This window comes from Pongo abelii, chromosome 9 (genome assembly GCF_028885655.2).
Source record: "Pongo abelii isolate AG06213 chromosome 9, NHGRI_mPonAbe1-v2.0_pri, whole genome shotgun sequence".
Classification (NCBI taxonomy): Eukaryota; Metazoa; Chordata; class Mammalia; order Primates; family Hominidae; genus Pongo; species Pongo abelii.
In genome coordinates, this window is record NC_071994.2 from 71,729,906 (window position 1) to 71,743,552 (window position 13,647).

Consider the following 13,647-nt stretch of genomic DNA (forward strand, 5'->3'; position numbering starts at 1 on the left):
TATATTTTCTTTTGTTGCTCATGCTTTTGGTGTCATATCTAAGAATACTTTGCCAAATCCAAGGTCATGATGGTCTCCCATTACATTTTCTTGTAAGAGTTTTATAATTTTTGCTCTTTGTTTTGTGTATTGACTTTGAGTGTTATATATTGATCTGCAACATTGTTGGACTCAATTATTAGTTCTAACAGTATTTTTTAAGTGTATCATTTTGCACTTTTTTTTTTTTTGAGACGGAGTCTCGTTCTGTCGCTCAGGCTGGAGTACAGTGGCGCGATCTCGGCTCACTGCAAGCTCCACCTCCCGGGTTCACTCCGTTCTCCTGCCTCAGCCTCCCTAGTAGCTGGGACTACAGGCGCCTGCCACCACACCTGGCTAATTTTGTATTTTTAGTAGAGACAGGGTTTCTCCATGTTGGTCAGGCTGACATCGTGATCCATGTCTCCTGACATCGTGATCCACCTGCCTTGGCCTCCCAAAGTGCTGGGATCATAGGCATGAGCCACCGCGCCTGGCCAGCACTTTCTATATGTAAGATCAGGCCATCTGTGAGTAGAGATAATCTTATTTACTATTTTCAATACTTGGTGCCTTTTATTTTCTTTTATTTGAGCTGTGAATTTTTCATAGATGACCTTTACCAGGTTATGAGAGTTCTATTCTATACTAGTTTGTTGAGTCCCTTCTTTTGAAGATTATCTTCTATTTGAAGGATAATTTTGCCAGATACGGAGTTCTTAGCTGGCAATTTATTTTCTTTCAGCATTTTAAATATGTCATCCCCCTGCCTGCTCACCTTCAAGGTTTCTCATGTGCTATCAGCATTAATCTTATTCAGGGTCCCTTGCACATAATGAGTCACTTCTCTCTTTCCTCTCTCTTTTTAAAATAAGGTGCTGCTGTTTTACTAATAAGTATAAGAATAATGGAAATGCCTCCTGTAATCCTAGCACTTTGGGAGGCCGAGGCGGGCGGATCACCTGAGGTTGGGAGTTCAAGAACAGCCTGACCAACATGGAGAAACCCCCTCTCTACTAAAAATACAAAATTAGCCGGGTGTGGTGATCCATGCCTGTAATCCCAGCTACTTGGGAGGCTGAGGCAGGAGAATCGCTTGAACCCAGGAGGCGGAGGTTGAGGTGAGCCGAGATCGTGCCATCACACTCTAGCCTGGGCAACAAGAGTGAAACTCTGTCTAAAAAAAACAAAAAATTAAAAAAATAATAATAATGGAAATGCCTTTCTGCCTGTGGACGCCGCCGAAGAAGCTTCATTAAAGTCTCTCTTCTCCCTTCCCTCATGTCTAAGTCAGAGTCTCCTAAAGAGCCTGAACAGCTGAGGAAACTGTTCACTGGAGGGTTGAGCTTTGAAATAACCGATGAGAGGCTGAGGAAGGAGCCATTTTGAGCAATGGGAACACTCATGGGTTGTGTGGTAATGAGAGACCCAAACACCAAGCACTCCAGGGGCTTTGGGTTTGTCACATATGCCACTGTGGAGGAGGTGGATGCAGTCATGAATGCAAGGCCACACAAGGTGGATGGAAGAGTCATGGAACCAAAGAGAGCTATCTCAAGAGAAGATTCTCAAAGACCCACTTAACTGTGAAAAAGTTATTTGTTGGTGGCATTAAAGAAGACACTGAAGAACATCACCTAAGAGATTATTTTGACAAGTATGGAAAAATTGAAGTGAGGCAGTGGCAAGAAAAGGGGCTTTGCCTTTATAACCTTCGACAACCATGACTCTGTGGATAAGATTGTCATTCAGAAATACCATCCTGTGAATGGCCACAACTGTGAAGTTAGGAAAGCCCTGTGAAAGCAAGAGATGGCTAGTGCTTCAGCCAGCCAAAGAGGTCAAAGTGGTTCTGGAAACCCTGATGGTGGTCGTGGAGGTGGTTTTGGTGGGAAGGACAACTTTGGTCACGGAGGAAACTTCAGTGGTTGTGGTGGCTTTGGTGGCAGCCATGGTGGTGGTGGATATGGTGGCAGTGGGGATGGCTATAATGGATTTGGTAATAATGGAAGCAATTTTGGAGGTGGTGGAAGCTACAGTGATTTTGGCAATTACAACAATCAGTCTTCAAATTTCAGACCCATGAAGGAAGGAAACTTTGGAGGCAGAAGCTCTGGCCCCTATGGTGGTGGAGGCCAATATTTTGCCAAACCTCGAAACCAAAGTGGCTATGGTGGTTCCAGTAGCAGCAGTAGCTATGGCAGTGGCAGAAGATTTTAATTAGGAAACAAAGCTTAGCAGGAGAAGAGAGCAAGAGAAGTGACAGGGAAGCTACAGGTTACAAAAGATTTGTGAACTCAGCCAAGCACAGTGGTGGCAGGGCCTAGCTGCTACAAAGAAGACATGTTTTAGACAAATACTCATGTTTATGGGCAAAAAACTCGAGGACTATATTTGTGACTAATTGTATAACAGGTTATTTTAGTTTCTGTTCTGTGGAAAGTGTAAAGCATTCCAACAAAGGGTTATAATGTAGATTTTTAACTTTTTTTGCACCTATGCTGTTGAATTCTAAATGTAATAGTCTGATTGTGACGCTGAATAAATATCTTTAAAAAAGACTGGAAATAAGTAGAAATTATAAAATATAATAAAAATGATAATAAAATGGCTAAGAAATGTGTGGAAAAATTTTCAACCTCACTAGAAATAGAATATATATTCCCACCAAGCTAGCAAAGGTCAAAGAATTATGAGCCTATCGATTTTTTTAAGTCTATACTTTTTATTTTTTACCAAAGAGGTGACACATTTTATTTAAATGCTTTACTTCTTTGAGATGGAAAGTGAATACTGCCATGCCTGAGTGCTTACTGTGTGCCAGCTCTGGCACCAAGGCAATTAAGACAAATACTTTAGGAGGAATAGGAACTATTTGAAAGCATTTTCATATAAAAATGATTCTAAAGAAAATGTGCTCAGAAGTTTTGGAACAAACTCACTTCTCTCTTGATGCTTTCAAGATTTTTTTTTTGCTTTTGGCTTTCAACATTTTCATTATTATGATGTGGATATCTTAGTTTATCCTATGTGGAGTTCTTTGAGCTTCTTGAATGTGTAGAGTCATATTAAAAAAAATCAAATTTAGGGAGTTTTTTTGCCATTGGTTTTCCAATATTCTTTCTGCATCTTTCTCTGTTGCCCCCCTTTCTAGGACTCTCACTATGAATATGGTGGTATACTTGGATAAGTCCCAAATGTGTCTGAGTCTCTGTTTATTTTTTGTCTTTTTCTTTCAATTCTTGATATTGGATAATCTAAATAAGCTTATCTTTGCTTGCGGATTCTTTCTCCGGATTGCTCAAATCTGCCTTTGAATTCCTTTCGTGAATTTTTAATTTTAGTTTTTATAATTTTTTTTTTTTTGGATACGGAGTCTCGCTCTGTCACCCAGGCTGAAGTGCAGTGGCGTGATCTCGGCTCACTGCAACCTCCACCTCCTGGGTTCAAGCAATTCACCTGCTTCAACCTCCTGAGTAGCTGGGACTACAGGCGCACAACGCAACTCCACGCTATGCTAATTTTTTGTATTTTAATAGAGACGAGGTTTCACCGTGTTGCCCAGGCTGGTTGTGAACTCCTGAGCTAAGGCAATCTGCCCGCCTCAGCCTCCCAAAGTGCTGGGATTACAGGCATGAGCCACGGTGCTCGACCTATAATTAAAAATATATATATATTTCTAGTCACCTTGAAACATACATATTTTTTCTTGTCATGTAATTTTGTTTTGTTTAAGCATTTCCTTTTTTTTTTTTTTCATTATACTTTAAGTTCTGGGATACATGTGCAGAACGTGCAGGTTTGTTACATAGGTATACACGTGCCATGGTGGTTTGCTGCACCTGTCAACCCATCATCTACATTAGGTATTTCTCCTAATGCTATCCCTCCCCTAGCCCCCCACCCTGCAAGAGGCCCTGGTGTTTGATGTTTCCCTCCCTGTGTCCACATGTTCTCGTTGTTCAGCTCCCACTTATGAGTGAAAACATGTGGTGTTTGGTTTTCTGTTCCGGTGTTAGTTTGCTGAGAATGATGGTTTCCAGCTTCATCCATATCCCTGTAAATGATGTGAACTCATTCTTTTATATGGCTGCAGAGTATTCCATGGTGTATATGTGCCACAATTTCTTTCTCCAGTCTGTCATTGATGGGCATCTGGGTTGGTTCCAAGTCTTTGCTATTGTGAACAGTGCTGCAACAAACATATGTGTGCATGTGTCTTTGTAGTAGAATGATTTATAATCCTTTGGGTATATACTCAGTAATGGGATTGCTTGGTCAAATGGTATTTCTGGGTCTAGATCCTTGAGGAATCGCCACACTGTCTTCCACAATGGTTGAACAAATTTACACTCCCACCAACAGTGTAAAAGCGTTCCTATTTCTCCACATCCTCTCCAGCATCTGTTGTTTCCTGACTTTAATGATCACCATTCTAACTGGCGTGAGATGGTATCTCATTGTGGTTTTGATTTGCATTTCTCTAATGACCAGGGTTGATGAGCTTTTTTTCATATGTGTGTTGGCTGCATAAATGTTTTCTTTTGAGAAGTCTGTTCATATCATTTCATATCTTCGTGCAACTAGCTCAGTGTCTGCCCAAACGGCCACCCAGTTTCGTGCTTGAAACCCAGGGCCCTGGTGGTATAGGCACCTGAGGGAATCCCCTGGTCCGCAGGTTGCGAAGACTGTGGGAAAAGCATAGTATCTGGGGTGAAATGCCTGTTCCTCATGGCACGGTCCCTCACAGCTTCCCTTGGGTAGGGGAGGGGGTTCACCAACCCCTTGCGCTTCCTGGGTGAGGTGATGCCCCACCCTGCTTCAGTTCGCCCTCTGTGGTATGCACCCAATGTCTAATCAGTTCCAATGAGATGAGCCGGGTACCTCAGTTGGAAATGCAGAAATCACCCACCTTCTACATTGATCTCGCTGGGAGCTGCAAACCGGAGCTGTTACTATTAGGCCATCTTGCCAGCCACCCTTCAGTTTTTCCAAATTTTAACACCAGAATGTCTATTTGGCTTCTTTTTATAAATTGTTTGTTGATATTTAATATTTGGTGTGATGTTTTTCTCATATTTTCCTTTAGTTGTATAGACATGATTTCCTTTAGCTTTTTGAATATATTTAAGCCAGCTCATTTAGTCTTTGTATAGTAAGTCTAACATCTGGGTTTTTTCAGGGACAGATTTTATTGACTTTTCTTTTTCCCGTGTATAGGTCACATGTCTTATATCTTTGAATGTCTCATAATTTTTTTTGTTAAAACTGGAAAATTTAAATAATATAAAGTGATAACCCTGGAAAGCAGATTCTCCTCCATTCTCAGGATTTGCTGTTGTTGCTAATTATTGTAGGTTTTTCTTTTTTAAGTCGCTTTTTGGACTATTTCTGTAAAGGTTTTATTGTTTGTCATGTACAGCCACTGAATTTTCTACTCAGTTATCTTAGTGGTCACCTAACGAACAGAGATTTTCTTAAATATTTGTGAACAATCAATCTCCCAGGTTGCTGAGGGGCTTCACTGGCATTTTGAGGCACACATTAAACACTTAGCAGTGCAGTTTACAACCCTTTCTTTGCTTCCATTTCCTGCTTTTGCAGAGTATTAAGGTCAGCAACAGGTGAGACAATAGGGCCTCCTCACAGCTCTTTACAAGCACCTGAACTTCTGGATTCCCACAGATGTGTCAGTCCTTTTCAAAACATGGTTAAGTAACCCTGGAGAAGGTTTTCAGAGGACATTAGCACTTTCGAGAATCATAAATAATGGGTAGAATTCAGACATTGAGAGAAGGCAAGATTGCACTTTTGGAGTAAAATATAAGCAGTGAGATGTAAGAATGTTGGAGAATATATGAAGTCCTATATGGGTATGCTTTAGGGGATAGTTTTAGACACATTCACATAGGTAGAACCCATATATATAGGAAAGAGATTGCCTGCTGAGCAGGGAAATAAAATGTATTCTGTAGGCATAAAGGGAATAGTTATGTGCTTTTACACAAGATTGTGAGTGAATTGATAGTTTCCTGTTTTCAGGGACCAATAAGGTAGCACAATTAGGTAAAGGTTTGCAAAATATTGACAGAACCAGAATAAGAATCAGCATTCTCATTCTACAGTTCCATTTAATAATCAGGATGGGTTCAAGTGAGGCAGTGGTGAAGAAATGGAGTAGGCAGGTAAAAAGAGGGGTTCCAAAAGAAAGTCACAGAAGTAGGAAAATAAAATACCGGATTTGAAGGAGGAGGAAGAGTCATAGTCAACACTCAGATTACATCCTTGAGAAATCTTAGACTGAATTAGTTAGTGAGAGGAAAACAGTCTTGGAATTTTAGTTGACAACAAAGGGCCAGTATTCTCTCAGGTTATGGGTTGGTGGGACATGGTCCTGATATACTAACAAGGTGGTTATGGTAATGGCTATAGGCAGGAAATAGTGGGTTTAATTAATACCTTTTGTCAGCCTTTGATAAATGTTATAAAGGTTATGACAAGAGATAGATTGTGTTTTTCTTAGTGTTTGTTACACAATGAAGGCAAAGGGATCCAAGTTATAAAAAAGACTTAAATGGATTCAAGGCCAGTCAGTCTCAGAATCAAGTGTGACATTTTGTCCTCAGCGAATGGCAATCACCATGATGGCCACATTGAAATTAAGTAGCTTCAATCCAGGACTCTTCATTCTGTTGGGGATCCCAGGGCTGGAGTGGTTCTGCATCTGGATGGGAATTCTCTCCTTTACCAGTTACCTTGTCTCCCTTGTAGGGAATGTCATCCTTCTCTACCTTATCACTGTGGAACACAACCTCCATAAACCCATGTTTTTCTTCCTCTCTATACTGGCCTCTGCAAACCTCATATTATGCATCACATATTTCCCCAAAACATTTGGGATATTCTAGTTGAAAGCTCATAAAATAATATTTCCTGGATGCTTCACCAGGTTTTTTTTTTGGTCTACTTCACTTCAGCTTTTTTTCTGGACTTGTCCATCTTGTTGGGTGTGGCATTTGATCATTACATGACCATTGGTTTCCTTTTGAGATACACCAGGGACTTGGCACCTCGACACTTGGCAAGATTGTGGTGAGCATTGATTGGAGGTTTAATAACATTTTGCCCATTGATTTCCTGGGGAAGCATTTGCCCTTCTGCAGAACACACATTAATTCTGACACATACTGTGAGCACATAGGTGTGGCCCTGCTTTCCTATGCTGATATCTCCATCAATATCTGGTATGACTTTACTGTATTGGTAATGACTATTATCTCAGATCTGATCCTCACTGATATTTCCTACACCCTCACCCTTCATGCTGTTTTCCACCTTCCATCCAGTGATGCCCTTCTGAAGGCCCTAAGCACCTGTGGTTCTCATGTCAGTGTCATTCTCATATTTTACACACCAATCATGCTTTCTGCCCTTACTCATCACTTTGGCCAAAGTGTCTCTTGCACTTTTTACATGATGTTTGTGGGCCTCTATAGGGCAATCTCTTCTGTACTCAATTCCATAATTATGGAATAAAAACAAAGCAGATTGGAAACAAGGTCATACTTTTATTCTTTCTTAAAGGGATGCAGTGATATGAGGATGAGAATATGGATAAATGGGCTGTGAAAAATTTAAAAGAATTCTTATGTAAATCACTAGCAGAAAGTCTTCCAATGAGAGATCCAATTTTTATGAATTTTAAGGTTTCAATGCTATTGGAGAAACTCATTAGTACAATTAAAGCAATTAAGAGATAAGAGAGATAAGGATTATTCGAGTTGCAAGAAAATAATAGGCATCAAATGGAGGCATTCTAATTTTCTACCGTCAGAAACATAAATATGGGAAGCACTCATTCTATGGCCTAAAATGAGGTGTTGCTTATTTCAAATCATAAATAAATGCAGAAACTTTTACCCTTCTTTTAGTCCTTTCATCCTGTTTCAATTTTCTCTTTTTCAAATAAGGAAACAAATTAATTTATAGGCTTGTGAGGCTTAGTGTGTTTAAGATGTAGCAAGCTCATAAATTCAGTAAGCATCTTTATGCTGAAAATTACCAAGTCTAAAGCTGTACATCAAATTCCTTATCTGCCCCTATAGCCAACTTCCTATTTGATGTCTACTCTTAGATTTCCCACTGAAACTTCAAAATCAACATGTTCAAATAAAAATTACCATCTTCTCTCCTTATTTGCTTCATGATCCACAAATCATCTTGAATTCTCTCTTATTAAACAGTACAAAATTTAACTAGTTTTCCCTGTCAAAGTCTATTTTTATCTCATTTATTTTCTTTAATTATTTAATTATTTAAAAATATGTTTACTATTTATTATGTCTTCTAAATATGCTTTGAATTTATCCACACAGTTCACATTAAAATATGATCACTATTGTCTCTCTCTCCCAAGTTTTCCATACCCTAATTTAGGAATTTGCTACCTCCAATCTTTTTTTCTCTCCCATCCACTTGCTACTCAGAAAATATCATGGTCTTACTAAACTCAAACCTAGATCAACTCACTTTTCTACTTTAAATCATTCAACAGTAGATCTATTTGCTTTGAATACAATCCAAATTTCCTAACGTGTATGTTTTCAAAGCCTTTTATAGTATGACGATGCCAACCAGTCATTGCTTGGTGTCCACTAGCCCCAACCTCCTTCTTTTCTCTTACTCTTACATGCTCTTATGTTACAATCATACCATATTTCTTTTAGTTTTTCAAACAAAGTATGTTTTCTTTCCACTTGGACCTTTATACATGCTATTCCCTCTGGAAAATGAAGCTTAGCTTGAACTTGGGTAACAAGGAGGAGAAGAGGAAATGATTTTGTAATCTTTTTGCATAAAATACTTTGTCCTACTTCACATCCACTAGGACAGTGATATATATATATTTCATAGATATGTTTCATATATGTATTTCATATATATATGAAAAGGAAAATAACAAGTGAGGATGAGGAGAAATTAGAACCCTGATACATTGGTAGTGGGAACGTAAAATGGTACAGCCTCTATGGAAAACAGTGGGTGTTCCTCAAAAAGTTAAATGTAGAATTACCATTTGACCTAGCAATTCTACTCCTAGGTATATACCCAAGAGAACTGAAACAGGTGTTCAAATAAAAACTTGTAAATGGTTGCTTATAAGACCATTATTCATAGTAGGAAAATAGAAGTAAAAATAAGTAAAATGTATATCAACTGATGAATGTGGTATAATTATACAATAAAATATATTCAGCCACAAAAAGGAATAAAGTTTCAATACATGATGAAATATGAATGAATCTTGAAAATATGTTAAGTGAAAGAAATCAGACACAAATGGCTGACATATTGCATAATTTCATTTACATTAAATGTCTAGAAGAGATACATTTGTAGAGACAGGAAGTACGTTAATGCAGGAAAAGGAAGTGGAGAGTGACTAGTTAGTGAATATGGGTTTTCTTTTTGGGGTGATAAAAAGGCCTGAAATTAGACTTTGGTGATGGTTACACAACATTAGAAACGTACTAAAAGCTACTAAATTACATACTTTAAAGTGGAGAATTTTATGTCATGTGAATCTTACCTTAATAAAAGTTAAACAATATGCTCATTATTATGCAAGAAATATATGATGATATATAGACAATAAGTCAATTTCATTCCAAAATTTTTGTTCTTACCTACTCACTATTCTACCTCAGAAGGAGTCAGGATTTCTGTAGCCCAGAGACTTCATTGTCACATCCTTTTTGAGTTACATCATTCTAATCCCAGTGTGTCAGGTTTAACTAGAGTCACAAGAGTCATGTGCTACAGGCTGCTCCCACTGGCTCATGAGAACTGCATGTTAACTTTCAGGAATTTTGCAAGCAGGTCAACATCAAATTGGTAGCTTGAAGTCAGCTATAGTGGAAATATCTACATTTTCTCAATCAGCTGCTCTATAGTCAAGCCCCAAGAATTGGCTGTTAAGCATTCATCAGCTTACCACTGGCCACAGTCCTCTTGAAGCCCAATTCACAAGCCTGAGTGTGGCTCAGGCCACGACTGCAGGCCTTATAAGGCTGCACTTGAGCTTCAACCACTTCACTGGCTCTTTTCTTTTGAACTCTGATTTTTATGTCCCCTTGGTTAGTTTTACCCCAATGACCTTTCATATTCCTAAACTTGATCATATTTTTGAGAGTATTTTGATAACACGTTATTTTATTGTGATTTAGATATAACTTTTTAAGTACATAGCTTTGTATTACTATAGGCAGTGAAGAAGAAAGGAGAGTGGGAAGAAGAGACAGGAATTACATAAGGACAATTGTCACTCAAAATATACAGGGCTGAATTATGTGAAAGTTGAAGATCATTTACATTAGAAGTTTGCATTGAATTACATTGTGTTTTAAAGATTCATTTTATCAATTTCATCTTGAAGGAACACACAAATTATTCTGGACAAGAGACATTGTTATTATTCAGTTAAAAAGAAAATAATAACTGTGTGGTCCCCCACAGCTGATTCTTGCTCCTGAGACAATGCAATGAAGGCCAGGTCAAATGTCCTATGGCATGGTATATGCGCATCATAAGCAAAGAATGAAGAAATATATATTTTCTTTGCTCACGAAAGCCAGAGAGACTATTCCCTAGACCCACCCCCACACACATACCTCCCTCCTTCCCAGAATGTTTCCTTAGACATTACCAGGGTATAAATATTTCAGAAAAAAATAAGACCGTTCTCACAAGCTTCACAACCCAGAAATGTCTCCACACTTCTGAAGTTAGGTAAATCCCTCTGGAGTTCTCTCAATATCTATGTAGTTGTAAATTCAATTTCCAAGGCTTGCTGTTAGCCAAGCATCCCAAGTTTTTGGCAAAATTAATCCAAACATCCCCAACATAGGATAAACACAAAAGTAATTTCTCTACACCCTACAAGATGCCAAGAGTCTGAACAGACAACTGAGAAGAAGGAGGTCCCATAGTTCTGGAGCAAGGTAAAATTTCTTTGAAAATCCTTACAGGGGTTTCTGAAGGATGGGAAGTGCAAAGAGGCATCAGCCAGTCACACCACTTGGTATAGTAGCAGTGCAGATAGAGCAGCTGAATAGTGTGTTGCCATCCTCCATTCAGAGTCAACTGATAGGGAAAAGCTACAGGAGGACACTTCACCATAGCTAAGTGATCCCTGGTGGGAAAAGAAAGAAGGAGGGTGATAGGAGGACTTGGCTGTAGACAAAGGATAAGGTTTTTGCTATTTTACATTTAACTTTTTATTTTTATTTTTTTATTTTTGAGACTGAGTCTTGTTCTGTGGCTTAGGCTGGAGTGCAGTGGCATGATCTGGGCTCACTGCAACCTCCGCCTCCCAGGTTTGAGCATTTCTCCTGCCTCAGCCTCCCAAATAGCTGGGACTACAGGTGCACGTCACCATGCCCAGCTAATTTTTGTATTTCTAGTAGAGATGAGGTTTCACCATGTTGGCCAGGCTGGTCTGGAACTCCTGACCTCAGGTGATCTGCCCGCTTCGGCCTTCCAAAGTGCTGGGATTACAGGCGTGAGCCACTGCACCTGGCCTGCATTTAACTTTTGACCATAATGAGAATGAAACCTCATACCAGGAAACATAATTACACTAATAATAATGACACAGCACATTTATAAAAAAGTGATACAATTTTATAACCTCTAAAGCGCTTTAATATTCACTTTCTCATTGGATTTTCAAACAACCCTGTGAGAAAGATGTTAATTAGTTAAAGAAGAGGGCATGCTTAATGCTTAGGAAACTCTCTTAGAACACCCAGCACTCAGGGCAGTTTATATCTCAAAAATAATTGATCTAATTATGTGATCTTTTTTCTCCCAAATCATGTATTTATAACACTGTAACATTATATCATATATGTGAATGGCTCTATCTAGTATTATCAGATATTCTCGTTTGTTTGCAAATAAAGTTAGATAGAAGGGGAAGCCTCTACCTGTTCCCTATTTTTATCCAATTTGGGGGTTCACTATTTCTAATTGTATTTATAATAGCTGTTCAGGAGGACACAGAGATATCTAAAATTTAAATATTAGAGAAGTGTTATATATTGATTTTATATTTGTTTGGTAGAAGTAGAAATATGTTGTCATTAAATATTAAAAAAATCCATCGATATTTAAAATAATAATGTTTATCTCTGAATAACAAACCTTCGAGAACCTATTTCCCTTTGAAATAAGGGACTTATATAATTTGGGTCATCCCTATTTCATGAAAAAATACATGGCAAACGTTTCTTATCATCTAATAGGACCATCCTCCTCTTCTTTAAAAAGCCACAGTAAGATCCAGTCACCCTCAGCAACATTTTCCTTTTGGAGAAAACACAAGGGCCGCCCCTTTCTGAATCTGTTTAGTCTTTACTCCATAGATAATTGGGTTCATCATGGGGGGAACAAGAACATAGAGATTGGCCAGCAGGATGTGGACATGCTTGGGAAATTTTCAGCAAAAGCGCTGAGCAATGACAGTGAAAATTCCTGGAAGGTAGAACATGAGGATGACACTGACATGGGAACCACAGGTGCTGAGTGCTTTCATCTGAGCACCAAGGGAGGGCAGCCTGAAGTCTGCTTGAACAATGAGCCCCTAGGACATGACTATTGTCACCATATCTAACGTAACACTGAGTAGTGGTACAGAGATTCCATACCAAATATTGATGGTGATTTCAGAACAAGCTAGCTTTGCCAGCCTCATGTGTTCACAGAAGGTGTGGGCAATGATGTTTGTCCAGCAGAAGGGCAGACGCTTCACAAGGAAGACGATGGAGAAGACAGTTGCAAAACTCCTGAATACCACGACACCCCCGATTTTGCCAATAACACCGTGGCTAAAGATGGTGGTATACCTCACTGGGTAGCAGATGGCCACATAGCGGTCGAAAGCCATGGCCAAGAGAATGCCTGACTCCACTACAAAGGCAAAATGCATAAAAAAGAGGTGAGTGACACAGCCACCAAAGGAGATGTCCACATCATCAAACCGGAAAATGCTCAAGGCTTTGGGTACTGTGGATGTGGATAGAATCAGATCCCAAAATGCCAGCATGGAGAGGAAGAGGCACATGGGTTCATGAAGACTGTGCTCCACTGCCACCACACAGATAAGGAGATCATTTCCTGACACAGCCACCAGGTACATCAGACAGAAGGGGATGGAGATCCACACCTGCAGCTCCTTCAGGCCAGGAACGCCAATGAGGACAAACATATCATGATTGGCAGTGGAGTGGTTGGGAGCTGACATGCCAGAATTATGGTATGGAACTTTCACCACTTTTCTGTCTAATGTGAAAGAAAGTAGAGAGTCAATTGGTCATAATCAATTAGCATATATTTATTAACCCTCAATGAGCTCGGGTTAACAAGTCTTACCTACTCAGTTTTGTTAACTACTGACCTAAATATGTGTAGTATTCAGCCTTGAAGAGAAATATTCTAAAAATTTAAAATAAGATCACATAATTTTAAACAGATGCGTCAAAAGAAAATCCTGAAGCCAGTACTATTTTCTCATAAAATTGACATAAAATTAAAATTATGACCATCCAAAATTGTAAAATCTTTAATAAT

At 39.0% G+C, this 13,647-nt stretch overlaps 2 pseudogenes; one reads left to right on the forward strand and one right to left on the reverse strand.

Moving 5' to 3' along the window:
* The first annotated feature begins 1,266 nt into the window (after positions 1–1,266).
* On the forward strand, positions 1,267–2,333 carry LOC100460426 (heterogeneous nuclear ribonucleoprotein A1-like; annotated as a pseudogene).
* A 10,037-nt stretch (positions 2,334–12,370) lies between these two features.
* LOC129048859 (olfactory receptor 52B2-like) lies at positions 12,371–13,321 on the reverse strand (annotated as a pseudogene).
* Between the last annotated feature and the right edge of the window lie 326 nt (positions 13,322–13,647).